This window comes from Carica papaya, chromosome 8, assembly GCF_054855325.1.
Source record: "Carica papaya isolate Zhongbai chromosome 8, ASM5485532v1, whole genome shotgun sequence".
In the NCBI taxonomy this organism is placed as follows: domain Eukaryota; kingdom Viridiplantae; phylum Streptophyta; class Magnoliopsida; order Brassicales; family Caricaceae; genus Carica; species Carica papaya.
The window spans coordinates 19,015,459-19,040,695 of record NC_142316.1 but is presented as its reverse complement, the minus strand read 5'-3'; the positions used below and the strand labels follow the sequence as shown (position 1 = coordinate 19,040,695).

Below are 25,237 nucleotides of genomic sequence, written 5' to 3'. Positions count from 1 at the left end.
TACTTGATATTAGAACGAGCACGGGAGGTGCAGTGCGCACGCACAAGGAAAGAAATGACGGGAGGGGGAAGAAAGGAGAAGGAGTTTATGTATTTGCAGCGCGAAATTAAACGGGTGTGATCATACCAGCACTGATGCACCGGATCCCATCAGAACTCCGCAGTTAAGTTTGCTTGGGCGAGAGTAGTACTCGGATGGGTGACCTCCTGGGAAGTCCTCGTGTCGCACCAATTTTTTTTCATACCGGTCGTTCGAAGTTACGCGCAACTGGAACTAGGGTCCGCTGGTTTATACGCAAATGTGAGTCAAGAAGCAGGGGAATTTTAATCGATATTAGAACGAGAATGAGAGGTGAAGTGTGAACGCACAAGGAAACAAATGACGGGAGGGGGAAGAAAGGAGGAGTGTATGTATTTGCAGTGCTAAACTAAACAGGAGCGATCATACCAGCACTAAAGCCCCGGATCCCATCAGAACTCTGCAGTTAAGTGTGTTTGGGCGAGATTAGTACTCGGATGGATGACCTCTTGGGAAGTCCTCGTGTCGCACGAATTTTTTTTCAAACGGGTCGTTCGACGTTACGCGCGTCTGGAACTAGGGTCCGCTGGTTTATACGCAAATGTGAGTCAAGAATCAGGGGCATTTTAATCGATATTAGAACGAGAATGAGAGGTGAAGTGTGAAGGCACAATGAAACAAATGACGGGAGGGGGAAGAAAGGAGAAGGAGTGTATGTGTTTGCAGCGCGAAATTAAACAGGTGCGATCATACCAGCACTAAAGCTCCGGATCCCATTAGAACTCCGCAGTTAAGTGTGCTTGGGCGAGGGTAGTACTCGGATGGGTGACCACTTGGGAAGCCCTCGTGTTGCACCTATTTTTTTTCGGATTGGTTGTTTGACGTTACGCGCGAATGGAATTATAAACCGCTGGTTCATTTGCAAAGGTGAGTCACGGTGCCGGGGAATATTACTTGATATTAGAACAAGAAAGAGAGATGCAGAGTGCACGCACAAGGAAACAAATGACGGGAGGGGGGATGGGAGGAGAAAGAGTGTATGTATTTGCAGTGCAGAATGAAACATGAGGGATCATACCAGCACTAATGCAACGGATTCTTTCAGAACTCCGCAGTTAAGGGTGCTTGGGCAAGAAAAGTACTCGGATGGGTGACCTCCTGCGAAGTCCTTATATTTTACCCATTTTCTTGGGAGGTCCTCGTGTTGCACCCATCTTTTTGTAGATGATTCTTTCGATGTTACATGCGACTTGATTTATTGTCCGCAGGTTTATTCGCAAATGTGAGTCACGGCGCCGTGGCATTTTACTTGATATTAAAACGAGTACGGGAGGTGCAGTGCGCACGCACAAGGAAACAAATGACGGGAGGATGAAGAAAAGGGAAGGAGTGTATGTATTTCAAGCGCAAAATTAAACAAGTGGCATCATACCAGCACTAATGCACTGGATCCCATCAGAACTCTCCATTTAAGCGTGCTTGGGCGAGAGTAGTACTCGGATGGGTGACCTCTTGGGAAGTCCTCGTATCGCAACAATTTTTTTTAAGATGGGTCGTTCGACGTTACGCGCGACTGGAACTATGGTCCGCTGGTTTATACGCAAATGTGAGTCAAGAATCAGGGGCATTTTAATCGATATTAGAACGAGAATGAGAGGTGCAGTGTGAACGCACAAGGAAACAAATGATGGGAGGGGGGGAGGGAAGAAGGAGTGTATGTATTTTCTGCACGAAATTAAACAGGTGCGGTCACACCAGCACAAATGCACCGGATCCCATCAGAACTCCGCAGTTAAGTGTGCTTTGGCGAAAGCGGTACAATGATGGGTTACCTCCTGGGAAGTTCTCGTGTTGCACCCATTTTCTTTTTTTCAGATGTGCGGTTCGACGTTACGCGCAACTTTAATTATGGTCCGCAGATTTATTCGCAAATGTGAGTCACGACGCCGTGGCATTTTACTTGATGTTTGAACGAGAACGAGAGGTGCAGTGCGCACGCACAAGGAAACAAATGACGGGAGGGGGAAGAAAGGAGAAGGACTTTATGTATTTGAAGCGCAAAATTAAACAGGTGCGATCATACCATCACTAATGCATCGAATCCCATCAGAACTCCGCAGCTAAGTGTGCTTGGGCGAGAGTAGTACTCGGATGGGTGACCTCCTGGGAAGTCCTTGTGTCGCACTAATTTTTTTTTCAGACGCGTCGTTCGACGTTACGCGCGACTAGAACTAGGGTCCACTGGTTTATACGCAAATGTGAGTCAAGAAGCAGGGGCATTTTAATCGATATTAGAACGAGAATGAGAGGTGAAGTGTGAACGCACAAGGAAACAAATGACGGGAGAGGGAAGAAAGGAGAAGGAGTGTATGTATTTGCAGCGCGAAATTAAACAGGTGCGATCATACCAGGACTAAAGCCTCGGATCCCATCAGAACTCCGCAGTTAGGTGTGCTTGGGCGATAGTAGTACTCGGATGGGTGACCACTTGGGAAGCCCTCGTGTTGCACCTATTTTTTTTCAGATGGGTTGTTCGACGTTACACGCGAATGGAATTATAAACCGCTGGTTCATTTGCAAAGGTGAGTCACGGTGCCGGGGCATATTACTTGATAATAAAACGAGAAAGAGAGATGCAGAGTGCACGCACAAGGAAACAAATGACGGGCGGGGGGATGGGAGGAGAAAGAGTGTATGTATTTGCAGTGCAGAATGAAACATGAGTGATCATACCAGCACTAATGCAACGGATTCTATCAGAATTCCGCAGTTAAGGGTGCTTGGGCGAGAAAAGTACTCGGATGGGTGACCTCCTGCGAAGTCCTTATATTTCACCCATTTTCTTAGGAGGTCCTCGTGTTGCACCCATTTTTTCGTAGATGATTCTTTCGACGTTACGCGCGACTTGATTTATGGTCTGCAGGTTTATTCGCAAATGTGAGTCACGGCGCCGTGGCATTTTACTTGATATTAGAACGAGTACGGGAGGTGCAGTGCGCACGCACAAGGAAACAAATGACGGGAGGATGAAGAAAAGGGAAGGAGTGTATGTATTTAAAGCGCAAAATTAAACAAGTGGCATCATACCAGCACTAATGCACTGGATCCCATCAGAACTCTGCAGTTAAGTGTTCTTGGGCGAGAGTAGTACTCGGATGGGTGACCTCTTGGGAAGTCCTCGTATCGCAACAATTTTTTTTAAGATGGGTCGTTCGACGTTACGCGCGACTGGAAATATGGTCCGCTGGTTTATACGCAAATGTGAGTCAAGAATCAGGGGCATTTTAATCGATATTAGAACGAGAAGGAGAGGTACAGTGTGAACGCACAAGGAAACAAATGATGGGAGGGGGGGAGGGAAGAAGGAGAGTGTATGTATTTTCTGCACGAAATTTAAACAGGTGCGGTCACACCAGCACAAATGCAACGGATCCCATCAGAACTCCGTAATTAAGTGTGCTTTGGCGAAAGTGGTACAATGATGGGTTACCTCCTTGGAAGTTCTCGTGCTGCACCCATTTTCTTTTTTTCAGATGTGCGGTTCGACGTTACGCGCGACTTTAATTATGGTCCGCGGATTTATTCACAAATGTGAGTCACGACGCCGTGGCATTTTACTTGATATTTGAACGAGAACGAGAGGTGCAGTGCGCACGCACAAGGAAACAAATGACGGGAAGGGGAAGAAAGGAGAAGGACTTTATGTATTTGCAGCGCAAAATTAAACAGTTGTGATCATACTATCACTAATGCACCGGATCCCATCAGAACTCCGTAGTTAAGTGTGCTTGGGCGAGAGTAGTACTTGGATGGGTCACCTCCTGGGAAGTCCTTGTGTCGCACTAATTTTTTTTTCAGACGGGTCCTTCGACGTTACGCTCGACTAAAACTAGGGTCCACTGGTTTATACCCAAATGTGAGTCAAGAAGCAAGGGCATTTTAATCGATATTTGAACGAGAATGAGAGGTGAAGTGTGAACGCACAAGGAAACAATTGACGGAAGGGGGAAGAAAGGAGAAGGAGTGTATGTATTTGCAGCGCGAAATTAAACGGGTGCGATCATACCAGCACTAATGCACTGGATCCCATCAGAACTCTGCAGTTAAGTGTGTTTGGGCGAGAGTAGTACTCGGATGGGTGACCTCCTAGGAAGTCCTCGTGTCGCACCAATTTTTTTTCAGACGGGTCGTTCGACAATACGCGCGACTGGAACTAGGATCCGCTGGTTTATACGCAAATGTGAGTCAAGAAGCAGGGGCATTTTAATCGATATTAGAACGAGAAGCAGAGATGCAGAGTGCACGCACAAGGAAACAAATGACGGGAGGGGGGATGGAGGGAGAAAAAGTGTATGTATTTGCAGCGCAGAATGAAACATTAGCAATCATACCAGCACGAATGCAACGGATTCTATCAGAAATCCGCAAGTTAAGGGTGCTTGGGCGAGAGTAGCACTAGGATGGGTGACCTCCTGCGAAGTCCTTATATTTCACCCATTTTCTTAGGAAGTCCTCGTGTTACACCCATTTTTTTTGCAGATGATTCTTTCGACGATACGCGCGACTTGAATTATGGTCGTCAGGTTTATTCGCAAATGTGAGTCACGGCACCGTAGCATTTTACTTGATATTAGAACCAGCACGGGAGGTGCAGTGCGCACGCACAAGGAAACAAATGACTGGAGGGGGAAGAAAAGAGAGGAGTTTATGTATTTGCAGCGCGAAATTAAACGGGTGCGATCATACCAGTACTAATGCACTAGATCCCATCAGAACTCTGCAGTTAAGTGTGTTTGAGTGAGAGTAGTACTCGGATGGGTTACTTCCTAGGAAGTGCTCGTGTCGCACAAATTTTTTTTCAGACGGGTCGTTCGACAATACGCGCGACTGGAACTAGGATCCGCTAGTTTATACGCAAATGTGAGTCAAGAAGCATGGGCATTTTAATCGATATTAGAACGAGAAGGAGAGGTGCAGTGTGAACGCTCAAGGAAACAATTGATGGGAGGGGGAGGGAAGGAGAAAATGTGTATGTATTTGCAGCGCAGAATGAAACAGGTGCGATCATACCAGCACTAATGCAACGGATTCTATCAGAACTCCGTAGGTAAGGGTGCTTGGGCGAGACTAGTTATAGCATGGGTTACCTTCAGCGAAGTCCTTATATTTCACCCATTTTCTTGTGAAGTCCTCGTGTTACACCCATTTTTTTGCAGATGATTCTTTCGACGTTACGCGCGACTTGAATTATGGTCCTCAGGTTTATTCGCAAATGTGAGGCACGGCGCTGTAGCATTTGTCTTGATACTAGAACGAGAACGGGAGGTGCAGCGCGCACGCACAAGGAAACAAATGACGGGAGGGGGAAGAAAAGAGAAGGATTGTATGTATTTGCAGCGCGAAGCTAAACAGGTGCGATCATACCAGCACTAAAGCCCCAGATCCCATTAGAACTCCGCAGTTAAGTGTGCTTGGGCGAGATTAGTACTCGGATGGTTGACCTCCTGGGAAGTCCTTGTGTCGCACAAATTTTTTTTCAGAATGGTCGTTCGACGTTACGCGCGTCTGGAACTAGGGTCCGCTGGTTTATACGCAAATGTGAGTCAAGAAGCAGGGGCATTTTAATCGATATTAGAACGAGAATGAGAGGAGAAGTGTGAACGGACAAGGAAACAAATAACGGAAAGGGGAAGAAAGGAGGAGTGTATTTATTTGCAGCGCGAAATTAAAGAGGTGCGATCATACCAGCACTAAAGCCCTGGATCTCATTAGAACTCCGCAGTTAAGTGTGTTTGGGCGAGAGTAGTACTCGGATGGGTTACCACCTAGGAAGCCCTCGTGTTGCACCTATTTTTTTTCAGATGGGTTGTTCGACGTTACGCGCGAATGGAATTATAAGCCGCTGGTTCATTTGCAAAGGTGAGTCACGGTGCCGGAGCATATTACTTGATATTAGAACGAGAAAGATAGATGCAGAGTGCACGCACAAGGAAACAAATGACGGGAAGGGGGATGGGAAGAGAAAGAGTGTATGTATTTACAGTGCAAAATGAAACATGAGGGATCATACCAGCACTAATGCAACGGATTCTATCAGAACTCCGCAGTTAAGGGTGCTTGGGCGAGAAATGTACTCGGATGGGTGACCTCCTGCGAAGTCCTTATATTTCACCCATTTTCTTTGGAGGTCGTCGTGTTGCACCCATCTTTTTGCAGATGATTCTTTCGACGTTACGCGCGACTTGATTTATGGTCCGCAGGTTTATTCGCAAATGTGAGAAACGACGCCGTGGCATTTTACTTGATATTAGGACGAGTACGGGAGGTGCAGTGCGCACGCACAAGGAAACAAATGACGGGAGGAGGAAGAAAAGAGAAGGAGTGTATGTATTTGAAGTGCAAAATTAAACAAGTGGCATCATACCAGCACTAATGCACTGGATCCCATCAGAACTCTGCAGTTAATCGTGCTTGGGCGAGAGTAGTACTCGGATGGGTGACCTATTGGGAAGTCCTCGTATCGCAACAATTTTTTTTCAGATGGGTCGTCCGATGTTACGCGCGACTGGAACTATGGTCCGCTGGTTTATACGCAAATGTGAGTCAAGAATCAGAGGCATTTTAATCGATATTAGAACGAGAAGGAGATGTGCAGTGTGAACGCACAAGGAAACAAATGATGGGAGGGGGGGAGGGAAGAAGGAGTGTATGTATTTTCAGCACGAAATTAAACAGGTGCGGTCACACCAGCACAAATGTACCGGATCCCATCAAAACTCCGCAGTTAAGTGTGCTTTAGCGAAAGTAGTACAATGATGGGTTACCTCATGGGAAGTTCTCGTGTTGCACCCATTTTCTTTTTTTTCAGATGTGTCGTTCGAAGTTACGCGCGACTTTAATTATGGTCCGCAGATATATTCGCAAATGTGAGTCACGGTGCTGTGGCATTTTACTTGATATTTGAACGAGAACGAGAGGTGCAGTGCGCACGCACAAGGAAACAAATGACGGGAGGGGGAAGAAAGGAGGAGTAGATTATGTATTTGCAGCGCGATATTAGATAGGAGCGATCATACCAGCACTAATGCACCGGAGCCTATCAGAACTCCGCAATTAAGTGTGCTTGGGCGAGAGTAGTACTCGGATGGGTGACCTACTGGGAAGTCCTCGTGTCGCACTAATTTTTTTTTCAGATGGGTCGTTCGACGTTACGCGCGACTGGAACTAGGGTCCACTGGTTTATACGCAAATGTGTGTAAAGAAGCAGGGGCATTTTAATCGATATTAGAACGAGAAGGAGAGATGCAGAGTGCACGCACAAGGAAACAAATGACGGGAGGGGGGATGGGGGGAGAAAAAGTGTATGTATTTGCAGTGCAGAATGAAACATTAGCAATCATATCAGCACCAATGCAACGGATTCTATCAGAACTCCGCAAGTTAAGGGTGCTTGGGCGAGAGTAGCACTAGGATGGGTGACCTCCTGCGAAGTCCTTATATTTCACCTATTTTCTTAGGAAGTCCTCGTGTTGCACCCATTTTTTTGCAGATGATTCTTTCGACTTTACGCGCGACTTGAATTATGGTACTCAGGTTTATTCACAAATGTGAGTCACGGCGCCGTGGCATTTTACTTGATATTTGAACGAGAACGTGAGGTGCAGTGCGCACGCACAAGGAAACAAATGACGGGAGGGGGAAGAAAGGAGAAGGAGTTTATGTATTTGCAGCGCGAAATTAAACAGGTGCGATCATACCAGCACTAATGCACCAGATCCCATTAGAACTCCGCAGTTAAGTGTGCTTGGGCGAGAGTAGTACTCGGATGGGTGATCTCCTGGGAAGTCCTCATGTCGCATTAATTTTTTTTTTCAGACGGGTCGTTCGACGTTATGTGCGACTGCAACTAGGGTCCACTAGTTTATACGTAAATGTGAGTCAAGAAGCAGGGGCATTTTAATCGATATTAGAACGAGAAGGAGAGATGAAAGAGTGCACACACAAAGAAACAAATGACGGGAGGGGGAGGGAAGGAGAAAGAGTGTATGTATTTTCAGCACGAAATGAAACAGGTGCGATCATGCCAGCACTAATGCATCGGATTCTATCAGAACTCCGTAGGTAAGGTGCTTGGGCGAGAGTAGTACTAGCATGGGTTATCTCCTGCGAAGTCCTTATATTTCACCCATTTTCTTGTGAAGTCCTCGTGTTGCACCCATTTTTTTGAATTATAGTCCTCAGGTTTTTTTTGAAACAATCGATGGGAGGGGGAGGGAAGGAGAGGGAGTGTATGTATTTTCAGCACGAAATGAAACAGGTGCGATCATACCAGCACTAATGCAAAGGATTCTATCAGAACTCCGTAGGTAAGGGTGCTTGGGCGAGAGTAGTACTAGCATGGGTTACCTCCTGCGAAGTCCTTATATTTCACCCATTTTCTTGTGAAGTCCTCGTGTTGCACCCATTTTTTTGCAGATGATTCTTTCGACGTTACGCGCGATTTGAATTATGGTCCTCAGGTTTATTCGCAAATGTGAGTCACGGTGCCGTGGCATTTTACTTGATATTAGAACGAGAGCGGGAGGTGCAGTGCGCACGTAAAAGGAAACAAATGGCGGGAGGGGGAAGAAAGGGGAATGAGTGTATGTATTTGCAGTGCGAAATTAAACAGGTGCGATCATACCAGCACAAATGCACCGGATCCCATCAGAACTCCGCTGTCAAGTGTGCTTTGGTGAAAGTAGTACAATTATGGGTTACATCGTGGGAAGTTCTCGTGTTGCATCCATTTTCTTTTTTTCAGATGTGCCATTCGACGTTACGCGCGACTTTAATTATGGTCCGCAGATTTATTAGCAAATGTGAGTCACGGTGTCGTGGCATTTTATTTGATATTTGAACGAGAACGAGAGGTGCAGTGTGCACGCACAAGGAAACAAATGACGGGAGGGAGAAGAAAGGTGAAGGAGTTTATGTATTTGCAGCGCAAAATTAAACATGTGCGATCATACCAGCACTAATGCACCGGATCCCATCAGAACTCCGCAGTTAAGTGTGCTTGGGCGAGAGTAGTACTCGGATGGGTGACCTCTTGGGAAGTCCTCGTGTCGCACTAATTTTTTTTTCAGACGGGTCGTTCGACGTTACGCGCGACTAGAACTAGGGTCCGCTGGTTTATACGCAAATGTGAGTCAAGAAGCAGGGGCATTTTAATCGATATTAGAACGAGAAGGAGAGATGCAGAGTGCACGCACAAGGAAACAAATGACGGGAGGGGGGATGGAGGGAGAAAAAGTGTATGTATTTGCAGCGCAGAATGAAACATGAGCGATCATACCAGCACCAATGCAACGGATTCTATCAGAACTCCGCAAGTTAAGGGTGCTTGGGCGAGAGTAGCACTAGGATGGGTGACCTCATGCGAAGTCCTTATATTTCACCAATTTTCTTAGGAAGTCCTCGTGTTCCACCCATTTTTTTGCAGATGATTCTTTCGACGATACGCGCGACTTGAATTATGGTCCTCAGGTTTATTCGCAAATGTGAGTCACGGCACCGTAGCATGTTACTTTATATTAGAAGGAGCACGGGAGGGGCAGTGCGCACGCATAAGGAAACAAATGACGGGAGGGGGAAGAAAGGAGAAGGAGTTTATGTATTTGCAGCGCGGAATTAAACGTGTGCGATCATACCAGCACTAATGCACCGGATTCCGTCAGAACTCCGCAGTTAAGTGTGCTTTGGCGAGAGTAGTACTCGGATTGGTGACCTCCTGGGAAGTCCTCGTGTCGCACCAATTTTTTTTCAGACGGGTCGTTCGACGTTACGCGCGACTGGAACTAGGGTCCGCTGGTTTATACGCAAATGTGAGTCAAGAAGCAGGGGCATTTTAATCCATATTAGAACGAGAAGGAGAGGTGCAGTGTGAACGCACAAAGAAACAATTGATGGGAGGGGGAAGGAAGGAGACGGAGTGTATGTATTTTCAGCAAGAAATGAAACAGGTGCGATCATACCAGCACTAATGCAACGGATTCTATCAGAACTCCGTAGGTAAGTGTGCTTGGGCGAGAGTAGTACTAGCATGGGTTACCTCCTGCGAAGTTCTTATATTTCACCCATTTTCTTGTGAAGTCCTCGTGTTGCACCCATTTTTTTGCAGATGATTCTTTCGACGTTACGCGCGACTTGAATTATGGTCCTCAGGTTTATTAGCAAATGTGAGTCACGGCGCCGTGGCATTTTACTTGATATTAGAACGAGAACGGGAGGTGCAGTGCGCACGCACAAGGAAACAAATGACGGGAGGGGGAAGAAAGTGGAATGAGTTTATATAATAGAAGCGCAAAATTAAACGGGTGTGATCATACCAGCACTATTGCACCGGATCCCATCAGAACTCTGCAGTTAAGTGTGCTTGGGCGAGATTAGTACTCGGATGCGTGACCTCCTGGGAAGTCCTCGTGTCGCACCAATTTTTTTTCAGACGGGTCGTTCGACGTTACGCTCGTCTGGAACTAGGGTCCGCTGGTTTATACGCAAATGTGAGTCAATAAGCAGGGGCATTTTAATCGATATTAGAACGAGAATGAGAGGTGAAGTGTTAACGCACAAGGATACAAATGACGGGAGGGGGAAGAAAGGAGAAGGAGTATATGTATTTGCATCGCGAAATTAAACAGGTGCGATCATACCAGCACTAAAGCCCCGGATCCCATCAGAACTCCGCAGTTAAGTGTGCTTGGACGAGAGTAGTACTCGGATGGGTGACCACTTGGGAAGCCCTCGTTTTGTACTTATTTTTTTTCGGATTGGTTGTTCGAAGTTATGCGCGAATGGAATTATAAACCGCTGGTTCATTTGCAAAGGTGAGTCACGGTGCTGGGGCATATTACTTGATATTAGAATGAGAAAGAGAGATGCAGAGTGCACGCACAAGGAAACAAATGACGGGAGGAGAAAGAGTGTATGTATTTGCAGTGCAGAATGAAACATGAGGGATCATACCAGCACTAATGCAACGGATTCTATCAGAACTCCGCAGTTAAGGGTGCTTGGGTGAGAAAAGAACTCGGATGGGTGACCTCCTGCGAAGTCCTTATATTTCGCCCATTTTCTTGGGAGGTCCTCGTGTTACACCCATCTTTTTGCAGATGATTCTTTCGACGTTACGCGCGACTTGATTTATGGTCCGCAGGTTTATTCGCAAATGTGAGTCACGGCGCCGTGACATTTTACTTGATATTAGAACGAGTACGGGAGGTGCAGTGCGCACGCACAAGGAAACAAATATTGGGAGGAGGAAGAAAAGAGAAGGAGTGTATGTATTTGAAGCGCAAAATTAAACAAGTGGCATCATACCAGCACTAATGCACTGGATCCCATCAGAACTCTACAGTTAAGTGTGCTTGAGCGAGTGTAGTACTCGGATGGGTGACCTCTTCGGAAGTCCTCGTATCTCAATAATTTTTTTTCAGATGGGTCGTTCGACGTTACGCGCGACTGGAACTATGGTCCGCTGGTTTATACGCAAATGTGAGTCTAGAATCAGGGGCATTTTAATCGATATTAGAACGAGAAGGAGAGGTGCAGTGTGAACGCACAAGGAAACAAATGATGGGAGGGGGGGAGGGAAGAAGGAGTGTATGTATTTTCAGCACAAAATTAAACAGGTGCGGTCACACCAGCACAAATGCACCGGATCCCATCAGAACTCCGCAGTTAAGTGTGCTTTGGCGAAAGCAGTACAATGATGGGTTACCTCCTGGGAAGTTCTCGTGTTGCACCCATTTTCTTTTTTTCAGTTGTGCCGTTCGACCTTATGCGCGACCTTAATTATGGTCCGCAGATTTATTCGCAAATGTGAGTCACGGCGCCGTGGCATTTTACTTGATATTTGAGCGAGAACGAGAGGTGCAGTGCGCACGCACAAGGAAACGAATGACGGGAGGGGGAATAAAGGAGAAGGAGTTTATGTATTTGCAGCGCGAAATTAAACAGGTTCGATCATACCAGCACTAATGCACCGGATCCCATCAGAACTCCGCAGTTAAGTGTGCTTGGGCGAGAGTATTACTCGAATGGGTTACCTCTTGGGAAGTCCTCGTGTCGCACTAATTTTTTTTTCAGACGGGTCGTTCGACGTTACGCGCGACTGGAACAAGGGTCCACTAGTTTATACGCAAATGTGAGTCAAGAAGCAGGAGCATTTGAATCGATATTAGAACGAGAAAGAGAGATGCAGAGTGCACGCACAAGGAAACAAATGACGGGAGGGGGGATGGAGGTAGAAAAAGTATATGTATTTGCAGCGCAGAATGAAACATGAGCAATCATACCAGCACCAACGCAACGGATTCTATTAGAACTCCGCAAGTTAAAGGTTCTTGGGCGAGAGTAGCACTAGGATGGGTGACTTCCTATGAAGTCCTTATATTTTACCTATTTTCTTAGGAAGTCCTCGTGTTGCACCCATTTTTTTACAGATGATTCTTTCGACGATACGCGCGACTTGAATTATGGCCCTCAGGTTTATTCGCAAATGTGAGTCACGGCACCGTAGAATTTTACTTGATATTAGAACGAGAACGGGAGGTGCAGTGCGCACGCACAAGGAAACAAATGACGGGAGAGGGGAAGAAAGGGGAATGAGTTTATGTATTTGCAGCGCAAAATTAAACAGGTGCGATCATACCAGCATTAATGCACTGGATCCCATCAGAACTCCGCAGTTAAGTGTGCTTGGGCGAGAGTAGTACTCGGATGGGTGACCTCTTGGGAAGTCCTCGTGTCGCACAAATTTTTTTTTAGACGGGTCGTTCGACGTTACGCGCGACTGGAACTAGGGTCCGCTGGTTTATACGCAAATGTGAGTCAAGAAGCAGGGGCATTTTAATCGATATTAGAACGAGAATGAGAGGTGCAGAGTGAACGCACAAGGAAACAATTGATGGGAGGGGAAGGGAAGGTGAAGGAGTGTATGTATTTTCAGCACGAAATGAAACAGGTGCGATCATACCAGCACTAATGCAACGGATTCTATCAGAACTCCGTAGGTAAGGGTGCTTGGGCGAAAGTAGTACTTGCAAGGGTTACCTCCTGCGAAGTCCTTATATTTCACCCATTTTCTTGTGAAGACCTCGTGTTGCACACATTTTTTTACAGATGATTCTTTCGACGTTATGCGCGACTTGAATTATGGTCCTCAGGTTTATTCGCAAATGTGAGTCACGGCGCTGTAGCATTTTACTTGATATTAGAACGATAACGGGAGGTGCAGTGCGCACGCACAAGGAAACAAATGACGGGAGGGGGGATGGAGGGAGAAAAAGTGTATGTATTTTCAGCGCAGAATGAAACATGAGCAATCATACCAGCTCCAATGCAACGGATTCTATCAGAACTCCGCAAGTTAAGGGTGCATGGGCGAGAGTAGCACTAGGATGGGTGACCTCCTGCGAAGTCCTTATATTTCACCCATTTTCTTAGGAAGTCATCTTGTTGCACCCATTTTTTGACAAATAATTCTTTCGACGATATGCGCGAGTTGAATTATGGTCCTTAGGTTTATTCGCAAATGTGAGTCACGGCACCGTAGCATTTTTCTTGATATTAGAACGAGCACGGGAGGTGCAGTGTGCACGCACAAGGAAACAAATGACGGGAGGGGGAAGAAAGGAGAAGGAGTTTATGTATTTGCGGCGCGAAATTAAACGGGTGCGATCATACCAGCACTAATGCACCGGATCCCATCAGAACTCCGCAGTTAAGTTTGCTTGGGCGAGAGTAGTACTCGGATGGGTGACCTCCTGGGAAGTCCTCGTGTCGCACCAATTTTTTTTCAGACGGGTCGTTCGACGTTATGCGCGACTGGAACTGGGGGCCCGCTGGTTTATACGCAAATGTGAGTCAAGAAAAAGAGGCATTTTAATCGATATTAGAACGAGAAGGAGAGGTGTAGTGTGAACGCACAAGGAAACAATTGATGGGAGGGGGAGGGAAGGAGAAGGAGTGTATGTATTTTCAGCACGAAATGAAACAAGTGCGATCATACCAGCACTAATGCAACGGATTCTATCAGAGCCCCGTAGGTAAGGGTGCTTGGGTGAAAGTAGTACTAGCAAGGGTTACCTCCTGCGAAGTCCTTATATTTCACCCATTTTCTTGTGAAGTCCTCGTATTGCACTCATTTTTTTGCAGATGATTCTTTCGACGTTACGCGCGACTTGAATTATGGTCCTCAGGTTTATTCGCAAATTTGAGTCACGACACCGTAGTATTTTACTTGACATTAGAACGAGCACGGGAGGTGCAGTGCGCACGCACAAGGAAACAAATGACGGGAGGGAGAAGAAAGGAGAAGGAGTTTATGTATTTGCAGCGCGAAATTAAACGGGTGCGATCATACCAGCACTAATGCACCGGATCCCATCCGAACTCCGCAGTTAAGTGTGCTTGGGCGAGAGTAGTACTCGGATGGGTGACCTCCTGGGAAGTCCTTGTGTTGCACAAATTTTTTTTCAGACGGGTCGTTCGACGTTACGCACGACTGGAACTATGGTCCGCTGGTTTATACGCAAATGTCAGTCAAGAATCAGAGTTATTTTAATCGATATTAGAACGAGAAGGAGAGGTGCAGTGTGAACGCACAAGGAAACAAATGATGGGAGGGGGGGAGGGAAGAAGGAGTGTATGTATTTTCAGCACGAAATGAAACAGGTGCGATTATACTAGCACTAATGCATCGGATTCTATCAGAACTCCATAGGTAAGGGTGCTTGGGCGAGAGTAGTACTAGCATGGGTTACCTCCTGCGAAGTCCTTATATTTCACCCATTTTCTTGTGAAGTCCTCGTGTTGCACCCATCTTTTTGTAGATGATTCTTTCGACGTTACACGCGACTTGATTTATGGTCTGCAGGTTTATTCGCAAATGTGAGTCACGGCGCCGTGGCATTTTACTTGATATTAGAACGACTACGGGAGGTGCAGTTCGCACGCACAAGGAAACAAATGACGGGATGGGGAAGAAAAGAGAAGGAGTTTATGTATTTGCAGCGCAAAATTAAACAGGTGTGATTATACCAGCACTAATGCACTGGATCCCATCAGAACTCTGCCGTTAAGCGTGCTTGGGAGAAAATAGTTCTCGGATGGGTGACCTCTTGGGAAGTCCTCGTATCGCAACAATTTTTTTTTAGATGGGTCGTTCGACGTTACGCGCGACTGGAACTATGGTCCGCTTGTTTATACGCAAATGTGAGTCATGAATCAGGGACTTTTTAATCGATATTAGAACGAGAAGGAGAGGTGCAGTGTGAATGCACAAGGAAACAAAAGATGGGAGGGGGGGAGGGAAGAAGGAGTGTTTGTATTTTCAGCACGAAATGAAACAGGTGCGGTCACACCAGCACAAATGCACCAGATCCCATCAGAACTCCGCAGTTAAGTGTGCTTTGGCGAAAGTAGTACAATGATGGGTTACCTCCTCGGAAGTTCTGGTGTTGCACCCATTTTCTTTTTTTCAGATGTGCCGTTCGACGTTACGCGCGACTTTAATTATGGTTCGCAGATTTATTCGCAAATGTGAGTCACGGCGCCGTGGCATTTTACTTGATATTTGAACGAGAACGAGAGGTGCAGTGCGCACGCACAAGGAAACAAATGAAGGGAGTGGGAAGAAAGGAGAAGGAGTTTATGTATTTGCAGTGCGAAATTAAACATGTGCGATCATACCAGTACTAGTGCACCGGATCCCATCAAAACTTCGCAGTTAAGTGTGCTTGGGAGAGAGCATTACTCGGATGGGTGACATCTTGAGAAGTCCTCGTGCCGCACTAATTTTTTTCCAGACGGGTCGTTCGACGTTACTCGTGACTGGAACTAGGGTCCGCTGGTTTATACGCAAATGTGAGTCAAGAAGCAGGGGCATTTTAATCGATATTAAAACGAGAATGAGAGATGCAGAGTGCACGCACAAGGAAACAATTGATGGGAGGGGGAGGGAAGGAGAAGGAGTGCATGTATTTTCAGCACGAAATGAAACAGGTGCGATCATACCAGCACTAATGCAACGGATTCTATCAGAACTCCGTAGGTAAGGGTGCTTGGGCGAGAGTAGTACTAGCATGGGTTACCTCCTGGGAAGTCCTTATATTTCACCCATTTTCTTGTGAAGTCCTCGTGTTGCACCCATCTTCTTTTTTTCAGATGTGCCGTTCGACGTTACGCGCGACTTTAATTATGGTCCGCCGATTTATTCGCAAATGAGAGTCACGGCACCGTGGCATTTTACTTGATATTTGAACGAGAACGAGAGGTGCAGTGCGCACGCACAAGAAAACAAATGACGGGAGGGGGAAGAAAGGAGAAGGAGTTTATGTATTTGCAGCGTTGAATTAAACGGGTGCGATCATACCAGCACTAATGCACCGGATCCCATCAGAACTCCACAGTTATGTGTGCTTGGGCGAGAGTAGTACTCGGATGGGTGACCTCCTGGGAAGTCCATGTGTCGCACCAATTTTTTTTCAGACGGGTCGTTCGACATTACGCGCGACTGGAACTAGGGTCCGCTGGTTTATACGCAAATGTGAGTCAAGAAGCAGAGGCATTTTAATCAATATTAGAACGAGAAGGAGAGATGCAGAGTGCACGCACAAGGAAACAAATGACGTGAGGGGGGATGGAGGGAGAAAAAGTATATGTATTTGCAGCGCATAATGAAACATGAGCGATCATACCAGCACCAATGCAACGGATTCTATCAGAACTCCGCAAGTTAAGGGTGCTTGGGCGAGAGTAGCACTAGGATGGGTGACCTCCTGCGTAGTCCTTATATTTCACCAATTTTCTTAGGAAGTCCTCGTGTTGCACCCATTTTTTTGCAGATGATTGTTTCGACGATACGCGCGACTTGAATTATAGTCCTCAGGATTATTCGCAAATGTGAGTCACGGCACCGTAGCATTTTACTTGATATTAGAACGAGCACGGAAGGTGCAGTGCGCACGCACAAGGAAACAAATGACGGGAGGGGGAAGAAAGGAGAATGAGTTTATGTATTTGCAGCTCGAAATTAAACGGGTGCGATCATACCAGCATTAATGCACCGGATCCCATCAGAACTTCGCAGTTAAGTGTGCTTGGGCGAGAGTAGTACTCTCATGGGTGACCTCCTGGGAAATCCTCGTGTCGCACTAATTTTTTTTAAGACGGGTCGTTCGACGTTACGCGCGACTGGAAATGGGGTCCGCTGGTTTATACGCAATTGTGAGTCAAGAAGCAGGGGCATTTTAATCGATATTAGAACGAGATGGAGAGGTGCAGTGTGAACACACAAGGAAACAATTGATGGGAGGGGGAGGGAAGGAGAAGGAGTGTATGTATTTTCAGCACGAAATGAAACAGGTGCGATCATACCAGCACTAATGCAACGGATTCTATCAGAACTCCGTAGGTAAGGGTGCTTGGGCGAGAGTAGTACTAGCATGGGTTACCTCCTGCGAAGTCCCTATATTTCACCCATTTTCTTGTGAAGTCCTCGTGTTGCACCCATCTTCTTTTTTTCAGATGTGCCGTTCGACGTTACCCGCGACTTTAATTATGGTCCGCAGATTTATTCGCAAATGAGAGTCACGGCACCATGGCATTTTACTTGATATTTGAACGAGAACGAGAGGTGCAGTGCACACGCACAAGGAAACAAATGACGGGAGGGGGAAGAAAGGAGAAGGAGTTTATGTATTTGCAGCGTTGAATTAAACGGGTGCGATCATACCAGCACTAATGCACCGGATCCCATCAGAACTCCGCAGTTATGTGTGCTTGGGCGAAAGTAGTACTCGGATGGGTGACCTCCTGGGAAGTCCTCGTGTCGCACCAATTTTTTTTCAGACGGGTCGTTCGATGTTACGCGCGACTGGAACTAGGGTCCGCTGGTTTATACGCAAATGTGAGTAAAGAAGCAGGGGCATTTTAATCGATATTAGAATGAGAAGGGGAGAAGCAGAGTGGACGCACAAGGAAACAAATGACGGGAGGGGGGATGGAGGGAGAAAAAGTGTATGTATTTGCAGCGCATAATGAAACATGAGCAATCATACCAGCACCAACGCAACGGATTCTATCAGAACTCCGCAAGTTAAGGGTGCTTGGGCGATAGTAGCACTAGGATGGGTGACCTCCTGCGTAGTCCTTATATTTCACCCATTTTCTTAGGAAGTCCTCGTGTTGCACCCATTTTTTTGCAGATGATTCTTTCGACGATACGCGCGACTTGAATTATGGTCCTCAGGTTTATTCGCAAATGTGAGTCACAGCACCGTAGCATTTTACTTGATATTAGAACGAGCACGAGAGGTGTAGTGCGCGCGCACAAGGAAACAAATGACGGGAGACGGAAGAAAGGAGAAGGAGTTTATGTATTTGCAGCGTGGAATTAAACGGGTGAGATCATACCAGCACAAATGCACCGGATCTCATCAGAACTCCGCAGTTAAGTGTGCTTTGGCGAAAGTAGTACAATGATGGGTTACCTCCTGGGAAGTTCTCGTGTTACACCCATTTTCTTTTTTTCAGATGTGCCGTTCGACGTTACGCACGACTTTAATTATGGTCCGCAGATTTATTCGTAAATTTAAGTCACGGCGCCGTGGCATTTTACTTGATATTTAAACGAGAACGAGAGGTGCAGTGCGTACGCACAAGGAAACAAATGACGGGAGGGGGAAGATAGGAGAAGGAGTTTATGTATTTGCTGCGCAAAATTAAACAGGTGCGATCATACCAGCACAAATGCAGCGGATCCCATCAGAACTCCACAGTTAAGTGTGCTTGGGCGAGAGTAGTACTCGGATGGGTGACCTCTTGACAGGCCTCGTGTCGTACTAATTTTTTTTTTCAGACGGGTTGTTCGACGTTACGCGCGACTGGAACTAGGGTCCACTAGTTTATACGCAAATGTGAGTCAAGAAGCAGGGGTATTTTAATCGATATTAGAACGAGAAGGAGAGAAGCAGTGTGCACGCACAAGGAAACAAATGACGGGAGGGGGGATGGAGGGAGAAAAAGTGTATGTATTTGCAGCGCAGAATGAAACATGAGCAATCATACCAGCACCAATGCAACGGATTCTATCAGAACTCTGCAAGTTAAAGGTGCTTGGGCGAGTGTAGCACTAGGATGGGTGACCTCCTGCAAAGTCCTTATAATTCACCCATTTTCTTAGGAAGTTCTCGTGTTGCACCCATTTTTTTGCAGATGATTCTTTCGACGATACGCGCGACTTGAATTATGGTCCTCAGGTTTATTCGCAAATGTGAGTCACGGCACCGTAGCATTTTACTTGATATTAGAACGAGCACGGGAGGTGCAGTGCGCACGCACAAGGAAATAAATGACGGGAGGAGGAAGAAAGGGAAAGGAGTTTATGTATTTGCAGCGCGGAATTAACCGGGTGCGATCATACCAACACTAATGCACCGGATCCAATCAGAACTCCGCAGTTAAGTGTGCTTGGGCGAGAGTAGTACTCGGATGGGTGACCTCCTGGGAAGTCCTCGTGTCGCAACAATTTTTTTTCAGACGGGTCGTTCGACGTTACGCGCGACTGGAACTAGGGTCCGCTGGTTTATACGCAAATGTGAGTCAAGAAGCAGGGGCATTTTAATCGATATTATAACGAGAATGAGAGGTAGTGTGTGAACGCACAAGGAAACAAATGACGGGAGGGGGAAGAAAGTAGAAGGAGTGTATGTATTTGCAGCGTGAAATTAACAGGTGCGATCATACCAGCACTAAAGCTCCGGATCCCATCAGAACTCCGCAGTTAAGTGTGCTTGGGCGGGAGTAGTACTCGAAAGGGTGACCACTTGGGAAGCCCTCGTGTTGCACCAATTTTTTTTTCAGATGGGTTGTTCGACGTTACGCGCGAATGGAATTATAAACCGCTGGTTCATTTGCAAAGGTGAGTCACGGTGCCGGGGCATATTACTTGATATTAGATCGAGAAAGAAAGATGCAGAGTGCACGCACAAGGAAACAAATGATCGGAGGGGGGATGGGAGGAGAAAGAGTGTATGTATTTGCAGTGCAGAATGAAACATGAGGGATCATACCAGCACTAATGCAACGGATTCTATCAGAACTCCGCAGTTAAGGGTGCTTGGGCGAGAAAAGTACTCGGATGGGTGACCTCCTGCGAAGTCCTTATATTTCACCCATTTTCTTGGGAGGTCCTCGTGTTGCACCCATCTTTTTGCAGATGATTCTTTCGAAGTTACGCGCGACTTGATTTATGGTCCGCAGGTTTATTCGCAAATGTGAGTCACGGCACCATGGTATTTTAATTGATATTAGAACGAGCACGGGAGGTGCAATGCGCACGCACAAGGAAACAAATGACGGGAGGGGGAAGAAAGGAGAAGGAGTTTATGTATTTGCAGCGCGGAATTAAACGGGTGCGATCATACCAGCACTAATGCACTGGATCCCATCAGAAATCTACAGTTAAGTGTGCTTGGGCGAGAGTAGTTCTCGGATTGGTGACCACCTGGGAAGTCCTCGTGTCGCACCAATTTTTTTTCAGACGGGTCGTTCGACGTTACGCGCGACTGAAACTATGGTCCGCTGGTTTATACGAAAATGTGAGTCAAGAATCAGGGGCATTTTAATCGATATTAGAACGAGAAGGAGAGGTGCAGTGTGAACGCACAAGGAAACAAATGATGGGAGGGGGGGAGGGAAGAAGGAGTGTATGTATTTTCAGCACGAAATTAAACAGGTGCGGTCACACTAGCACAAATGCACCGGATCCCATCAGAACTCCGCAGTTAAGTGTGCTTTGGCGAAAGTAGTACAATGATGGGTTACCTCCTGGGAAGTTCTCGTGTTGCACCCATTTTTTTTTTTCAGATGTGTCGTTCGACGTTACGCGCGACTTGAATTATGGTCCGCAGATTTATTCGCAAATGTGAGTCACGGCGCCGTGGCATTTTACTTGATATTTGAACAAGTACAAGAGGTGCAGTGCGCACGCACAAGGAAATAAATGACGGGAGGGCGAAGAAAGGAGAAGGAGTGTATGTATATGCAGCGCGAAATGAAACAGGTGCGATCATACCCGCACTAATGCAACGGATTCTATCAGAACTCCGTAGGTAAAGGTGCTTCGGCGAGAGTAGTACTAGCATGGGTTACCTCCTGCGAAGTCCTTATATTTCACCCATTTTCTTGTGAAGTCCTCGTGTTGTACCCATTTTTTTGCAGATGATTCTTTTGACGTAACGCGCGACTTGAATTATGGTCCTATGGTTTATTCGTAGATGTGAGTCATGGCGCTGTAGTATTTTACTTGATATTAGAACGAGAACGGGAGGTGTAGTGCGCACGCACAAGTAAACAAATGATGGGAGGGGGAAGAAAGGGGAATGAGTTTATGTATTTGCAGCGCGGAATTAAATGGGTGCGATAATACCAGCACTAATGCACCGGATCCCGTCAGAACTCCGCAGTTAAGTGTGCTTGGGCGAGAGTAGTACTCATATGGGTGACCTCCTGGTAAGTCCTCGTGTCGCACCAATTTTTTTTTAGACGGGTCGTTCGACGTTACGCGTGACTGGAACTAGGGTCCGCTGGTTTATCTGCAAATGTGAGTCAAGAAGCAGGGGCATTTTAATCGATATTAGAACGAGAAGGAGAGGTGCAGTGTGAATGCACAAGGAAACAATTGATGGGAGGGGGAGGGAAGGAGAAGGAGTGTATGTATTTTCAGCACGAAATGAAACAGGTGCGATCATACCAGCACTAATGCAACGGATTCTATCAGAACTCCGTAGGCAAGATTGCTTGGGCGAGAGTAGTACTAGCATGGGTTACCTCCTGCGAAATCCTTATATTTCACCCATTTTCTTGTGAAGTCCTCGTGTTGCACCCATTTTTTTGCAGATGATTCTTTCGACGTTACGCGCGACTTGAATTATGGTCCTCAGGTTTATTCGCAAATGTGAGTCACGGCGCGGTAGCATTTTACTTGATATTAGAACGAGAACGGGAGGTGCAGTGCGCACGCACAAGGAAACAAATGACGGGAGGGGTAGAAAGGGGAATGAGTTTATGTATTTGCAGCGCAAAATTAAACAGGTTCGATCATACCAGCACTAATGTACCGGATATTATCAGAACTCCGCAGTGAAGTGTGCTTGGGCGAGATTAGTACTCGGATGGGTGACCTCCTGGGAAGGCCTCGTGTCGCACCAATTTTTTTTCAGACAGGTCGTTCGACGTTACGCGCGTCTGGAACTAGGGTCCGCTGGTTTATACGCAAATATAAGTCAAGAAGCAGGGGCATTTTAATCGATATTAGAACGAGAATGAGAGGTAAAATGTGAACGCACAAGGAAACAAATGACGGGAGGGGGAAGAAAGGAGAAGGAGTGTATGTATTTGCAGCGCAAAATTAAACAGGTGCGATCATACCAGCACTAAAGCTCCGGATCCCATCAGAACTCCGCAGTTAAGTGTGCTTGGGCGAGAGTAGTACTCGGATGGGTGACAACTTGGGAAGCCCTCGTGTTGCACCAATTTTTTTTTGGATGGATTGTTCGACGTTACGCGCGAATGGAATTATAAGCCGTTGGTTCATTTGCAAAGGTGAGTCACGTTGCCGGGGCATATTACTTGATATTAGAACGAGAAAGAGAGATGCAGAGGGCACGCACAAGGAAACAAATGATGGGAGGGGGGATGGAAGGAGAAAGAGTGTATGTATTTATAGTGCAGAATGAAACATGAGGGATCATACCAGCACTAATGCAACGGATTCTATCAGAACTCCGCAGTTAAGGGTGCTTGGGCGAGAAAAGTACTCGGATGGGTAACCTCCTGCGAAGTCCTTATATTTCACCCATTTTCTTGGCAGGTCCTCGTGTTGCACCCATCTTTTTGCAGATGATTCTTTCGACGTTACGCGCGACTTGATTTATGGTCCGCAGATTTATTCTCAAATGTGAGTCACGGCGCCGTGACATTTTACTTGATATTAGAACGAGTACAGGAGGTGCATTGCGCACGCACAAGGAAACAAATGACGGGATGAGGAAGAAAAAAGAATGAGTGTATGTATTTGAAGCGCAAAGTTAAACAAGTGGCATCATACCAGCACTACTGCACTGGATCCCATCAAAACTCTGCAGTTAAGTGTGCTTGGGCGAGAGTAGCACTCGGATGGGTGACCTCTTGGGAAGTCCTCGTATCGCAACAAGTTTTTTTCAGATGGGTCGTTCGACGTTACGCGCGACTGGAACTATGGTCCGCTGGTTTATACGCAAATGTGAGTCAAGAATCAGGGGCATTTTCATCGATATTAGAACGAGAAGGAGAGGTGCAGTGTGAATGCACAAGGAAAAAAATGATCGGAGGGGGGAGGGAAGAAGGAGTGTATGTATTTTTCGCACGAAATTAAATAGGTGCGGTCACACCAGCACAAATGCACCGGATCCCATCAGAACTCCGCAGTTAAGTGTGTTTTGGCGAAAATAGTACAATGATGGGTTACCTCCAGGGAAGTTCTCGTGTTGCACCCATTTTCTTTTTTTCAGATGTGCCGTTCGACGTTACGCGCGATTTTAATTATGGTTCTTAGATTTATTCGCAAATGTGAGTCACGGCGCCGTGGCATTTTACTTGATATTTGAACGAGAACGAGAGGTGCAGTGTGAATGCACAAGGAAACAATTGATGGGATGGGGAGGGAAGGAGAATGAGTGTATGTATTTTCAGCGCGAAATGAAACAGGTGCGATCATACCACACTAATGCAATGGATTCTATCAGAACTCTGTAGGTAAAGGTGCTTGGGCGAGAGTAGTACTAGCATGGGTTACCTCCTTCTAAGTCCTTATATTTCACCCATTTTCTTGTGAAGTCCTCGTGTTACACCCATTTTTTTGCAGATGATTCTTTCGACGTTACGCGCGACTTGAATTATGGTCCTCAGGTTTATTCGCAAATGTGAGTCACGGCGCTGTAGCATTTTACTTGATTTTAGAACGAGAACGGGAGGTGCAGTGCGCACGCACAAGGAAACAAATGACGGGAGGGGGAAGAAAGGAGAATGAGTTTATGTATTTGCAGCGCGAAATTAAATAGGTGCTATCATACCAGCACTAATGCACCGGATCCCATCAAAACTCCGCAGTTAAGTGTGCATGGGTGAGATTAGTACTCGGATGGGTGACCTCCTGGGAAGTCCTCATGTCGCTCCAATTTTTTTTCAGACGGGTCGTTCGACGTTACGCGCGTCTGGAACTAGGGTCCGCTGGTTTATACGCAAATGTGAGTCAAGAAGCAGGGGCATTTTAATCGATATTAGAACGAGAAGGAGACATGAAGTGTGAACGCACAAGGAAACAAATGACGGAGGGGGAAGAAAAGAGAATGAGTGTATGTACTTGCAGCGCGGAATTAAACAGGTGCGATCATACAAGCATTAAAGCCCCGGATCCCATAAGAACTCCGCAGTTAGGTGTGCTTGGGCGAGAGTAGTACTCGGATGGGTGACCACTTGGGAAGCCCTCGTGTTATACCTTTTTTTTCTCGGATGGGTTGTTCGACGTTATGCGCGAATGGAATTATAAACTTCTGGTTCATTTACAAAGGTGAGTCACGGTGCCGGGGCATATTACTTGATATTAGAACGAGAAAAAGAGATGCAGAGTGCACGCACAAGGAAACAAATGACGGGAGGGGGGATGGGAGGAGAAATAGTGTATGTATTTGCAATGCAGAATGAAACATGAGGGATCATACCAGCACTAATGCAACGGATTCTATCAGACCTCCGCAGTTAAGGGTGCTTGGGCGAGAAAAGTACTCGGATGGGTGACCTTCTGCGAAGTCCTTATATTTCATCAATTTTCTTGGGAGGTCTTCGTGTTGAACCCATCTTTCTGCAGATGATTCTTTCGATGTTACACGCGACTTGATTTATGGTCCGCAGGTTTATATGCAAATGTGAGTCACGGCGCCGTGGCATTTTACTTGATATTAGAACGAGTACGGGAGGTGCAGTGCGCACGCACAAGGAAACAAATGACGGGAGGAGGAAGAAAAGAGAAGGAGTGTATGTATTTGAAGTGCAAAATTGAACAAGTGGCATCATGCCAGCACTAATGCACTGGATCCCATCAGAACTCTGCAGTTAAGTGTGCTTCGGCGAGAGT

The 25,237-nt window shown here is 46.5% G+C and overlaps 6 non-coding genes and 41 pseudogenes across 6 annotated transcripts; all 47 read left to right on the top strand.

Moving 5' to 3' along the window:
- Positions 1 to 112: 112 nt before the first annotated feature.
- On the top strand, positions 113 to 231 carry LOC148248709 (5S ribosomal RNA). The gene has a single exon (XR_015814874.1). It is a non-coding gene; the product is annotated as a 5S ribosomal RNA (ribosomal RNA).
- Positions 232 to 433: 202 nt separating this feature from the next.
- On the top strand, positions 434 to 552 carry LOC148248708 (5S ribosomal RNA; annotated as a pseudogene).
- A 205-nt stretch (positions 553 to 757) lies between these two features.
- Positions 758 to 876, top strand: LOC148248707 (5S ribosomal RNA). Its single transcript, XR_015816017.1, has one exon. It is a non-coding gene; the product is annotated as a 5S ribosomal RNA (ribosomal RNA).
- Positions 877 to 1,437: 561 nt separating this feature from the next.
- LOC148248706 (5S ribosomal RNA) lies at positions 1,438 to 1,555 on the top strand (annotated as a pseudogene).
- Positions 1,556 to 1,759: 204 nt separating this feature from the next.
- On the top strand, positions 1,760 to 1,878 carry LOC148248705 (5S ribosomal RNA; annotated as a pseudogene).
- Positions 1,879 to 2,087: 209 nt separating this feature from the next.
- LOC148248704 (5S ribosomal RNA) lies at positions 2,088 to 2,206 on the top strand (annotated as a pseudogene).
- Positions 2,207 to 2,412: 206 nt separating this feature from the next.
- Positions 2,413 to 2,531, top strand: LOC148248703 (5S ribosomal RNA; annotated as a pseudogene).
- A 561-nt stretch (positions 2,532 to 3,092) lies between these two features.
- On the top strand, positions 3,093 to 3,210 carry LOC148248702 (5S ribosomal RNA; annotated as a pseudogene).
- Positions 3,211 to 3,417: 207 nt separating this feature from the next.
- On the top strand, positions 3,418 to 3,536 carry LOC148248701 (5S ribosomal RNA; annotated as a pseudogene).
- Positions 3,537 to 3,745: 209 nt separating this feature from the next.
- On the top strand, positions 3,746 to 3,864 carry LOC148248700 (5S ribosomal RNA; annotated as a pseudogene).
- A 206-nt stretch (positions 3,865 to 4,070) lies between these two features.
- LOC148248699 (5S ribosomal RNA) lies at positions 4,071 to 4,189 on the top strand (annotated as a pseudogene).
- A 561-nt stretch (positions 4,190 to 4,750) lies between these two features.
- Positions 4,751 to 4,869, top strand: LOC148248698 (5S ribosomal RNA; annotated as a pseudogene).
- Positions 4,870 to 5,428: 559 nt separating this feature from the next.
- Positions 5,429 to 5,547, top strand: LOC148248697 (5S ribosomal RNA; annotated as a pseudogene).
- Positions 5,548 to 5,749: 202 nt separating this feature from the next.
- On the top strand, positions 5,750 to 5,868 carry LOC148248696 (5S ribosomal RNA; annotated as a pseudogene).
- A 561-nt stretch (positions 5,869 to 6,429) lies between these two features.
- Positions 6,430 to 6,547, top strand: LOC148248695 (5S ribosomal RNA; annotated as a pseudogene).
- Positions 6,548 to 6,751: 204 nt separating this feature from the next.
- Positions 6,752 to 6,870, top strand: LOC148248694 (5S ribosomal RNA; annotated as a pseudogene).
- A 210-nt stretch (positions 6,871 to 7,080) lies between these two features.
- Positions 7,081 to 7,199, top strand: LOC148248693 (5S ribosomal RNA; annotated as a pseudogene).
- A 562-nt stretch (positions 7,200 to 7,761) lies between these two features.
- On the top strand, positions 7,762 to 7,880 carry LOC148248692 (5S ribosomal RNA; annotated as a pseudogene).
- An 807-nt stretch (positions 7,881 to 8,687) lies between these two features.
- Positions 8,688 to 8,806, top strand: LOC148248691 (5S ribosomal RNA; annotated as a pseudogene).
- Positions 8,807 to 9,015: 209 nt separating this feature from the next.
- Positions 9,016 to 9,134, top strand: LOC148248690 (5S ribosomal RNA). The gene has a single exon (XR_015815861.1). It is a non-coding gene; the product is annotated as a 5S ribosomal RNA (ribosomal RNA).
- Positions 9,135 to 9,696: 562 nt separating this feature from the next.
- On the top strand, positions 9,697 to 9,815 carry LOC148248689 (5S ribosomal RNA; annotated as a pseudogene).
- A 559-nt stretch (positions 9,816 to 10,374) lies between these two features.
- LOC148248688 (5S ribosomal RNA) lies at positions 10,375 to 10,493 on the top strand (annotated as a pseudogene).
- Positions 10,494 to 10,698: 205 nt separating this feature from the next.
- Positions 10,699 to 10,817, top strand: LOC148248687 (5S ribosomal RNA; annotated as a pseudogene).
- Positions 10,818 to 11,365: 548 nt separating this feature from the next.
- LOC148248686 (5S ribosomal RNA) lies at positions 11,366 to 11,484 on the top strand (annotated as a pseudogene).
- A 204-nt stretch (positions 11,485 to 11,688) lies between these two features.
- Positions 11,689 to 11,807, top strand: LOC148248685 (5S ribosomal RNA; annotated as a pseudogene).
- Positions 11,808 to 12,016: 209 nt separating this feature from the next.
- On the top strand, positions 12,017 to 12,135 carry LOC148248684 (5S ribosomal RNA; annotated as a pseudogene).
- Positions 12,136 to 12,698: 563 nt separating this feature from the next.
- LOC148248683 (5S ribosomal RNA) lies at positions 12,699 to 12,817 on the top strand (annotated as a pseudogene).
- A 915-nt stretch (positions 12,818 to 13,732) lies between these two features.
- LOC148248682 (5S ribosomal RNA) lies at positions 13,733 to 13,851 on the top strand. The gene has a single exon (XR_015814559.1). It is a non-coding gene; the product is annotated as a 5S ribosomal RNA (ribosomal RNA).
- A 560-nt stretch (positions 13,852 to 14,411) lies between these two features.
- LOC148248681 (5S ribosomal RNA) lies at positions 14,412 to 14,530 on the top strand. Its single transcript, XR_015814541.1, has one exon. It is a non-coding gene; the product is annotated as a 5S ribosomal RNA (ribosomal RNA).
- Positions 14,531 to 15,088: 558 nt separating this feature from the next.
- Positions 15,089 to 15,207, top strand: LOC148248680 (5S ribosomal RNA; annotated as a pseudogene).
- Positions 15,208 to 15,411: 204 nt separating this feature from the next.
- LOC148248679 (5S ribosomal RNA) lies at positions 15,412 to 15,530 on the top strand (annotated as a pseudogene).
- Positions 15,531 to 16,063: 533 nt separating this feature from the next.
- On the top strand, positions 16,064 to 16,182 carry LOC148248678 (5S ribosomal RNA; annotated as a pseudogene).
- A 239-nt stretch (positions 16,183 to 16,421) lies between these two features.
- On the top strand, positions 16,422 to 16,540 carry LOC148248677 (5S ribosomal RNA; annotated as a pseudogene).
- Positions 16,541 to 17,101: 561 nt separating this feature from the next.
- LOC148248676 (5S ribosomal RNA) lies at positions 17,102 to 17,220 on the top strand (annotated as a pseudogene).
- A 563-nt stretch (positions 17,221 to 17,783) lies between these two features.
- Positions 17,784 to 17,902, top strand: LOC148248675 (5S ribosomal RNA; annotated as a pseudogene).
- A 561-nt stretch (positions 17,903 to 18,463) lies between these two features.
- On the top strand, positions 18,464 to 18,582 carry LOC148248674 (5S ribosomal RNA; annotated as a pseudogene).
- A 209-nt stretch (positions 18,583 to 18,791) lies between these two features.
- LOC148248673 (5S ribosomal RNA) lies at positions 18,792 to 18,909 on the top strand (annotated as a pseudogene).
- Positions 18,910 to 19,472: 563 nt separating this feature from the next.
- LOC148248672 (5S ribosomal RNA) lies at positions 19,473 to 19,591 on the top strand (annotated as a pseudogene).
- Positions 19,592 to 19,795: 204 nt separating this feature from the next.
- Positions 19,796 to 19,914, top strand: LOC148248671 (5S ribosomal RNA). Its single transcript, XR_015815205.1, has one exon. It is a non-coding gene; the product is annotated as a 5S ribosomal RNA (ribosomal RNA).
- Positions 19,915 to 20,475: 561 nt separating this feature from the next.
- LOC148248670 (5S ribosomal RNA) lies at positions 20,476 to 20,594 on the top strand (annotated as a pseudogene).
- Positions 20,595 to 20,798: 204 nt separating this feature from the next.
- On the top strand, positions 20,799 to 20,917 carry LOC148248669 (5S ribosomal RNA; annotated as a pseudogene).
- A 562-nt stretch (positions 20,918 to 21,479) lies between these two features.
- On the top strand, positions 21,480 to 21,598 carry LOC148248668 (5S ribosomal RNA; annotated as a pseudogene).
- Positions 21,599 to 22,156: 558 nt separating this feature from the next.
- On the top strand, positions 22,157 to 22,275 carry LOC148248667 (5S ribosomal RNA; annotated as a pseudogene).
- A 205-nt stretch (positions 22,276 to 22,480) lies between these two features.
- Positions 22,481 to 22,599, top strand: LOC148248666 (5S ribosomal RNA; annotated as a pseudogene).
- Positions 22,600 to 23,481: 882 nt separating this feature from the next.
- On the top strand, positions 23,482 to 23,600 carry LOC148248665 (5S ribosomal RNA; annotated as a pseudogene).
- Positions 23,601 to 24,162: 562 nt separating this feature from the next.
- Positions 24,163 to 24,281, top strand: LOC148248664 (5S ribosomal RNA; annotated as a pseudogene).
- A 204-nt stretch (positions 24,282 to 24,485) lies between these two features.
- Positions 24,486 to 24,604, top strand: LOC148248663 (5S ribosomal RNA; annotated as a pseudogene).
- Positions 24,605 to 25,237: the final 633 nt, after the last annotated feature.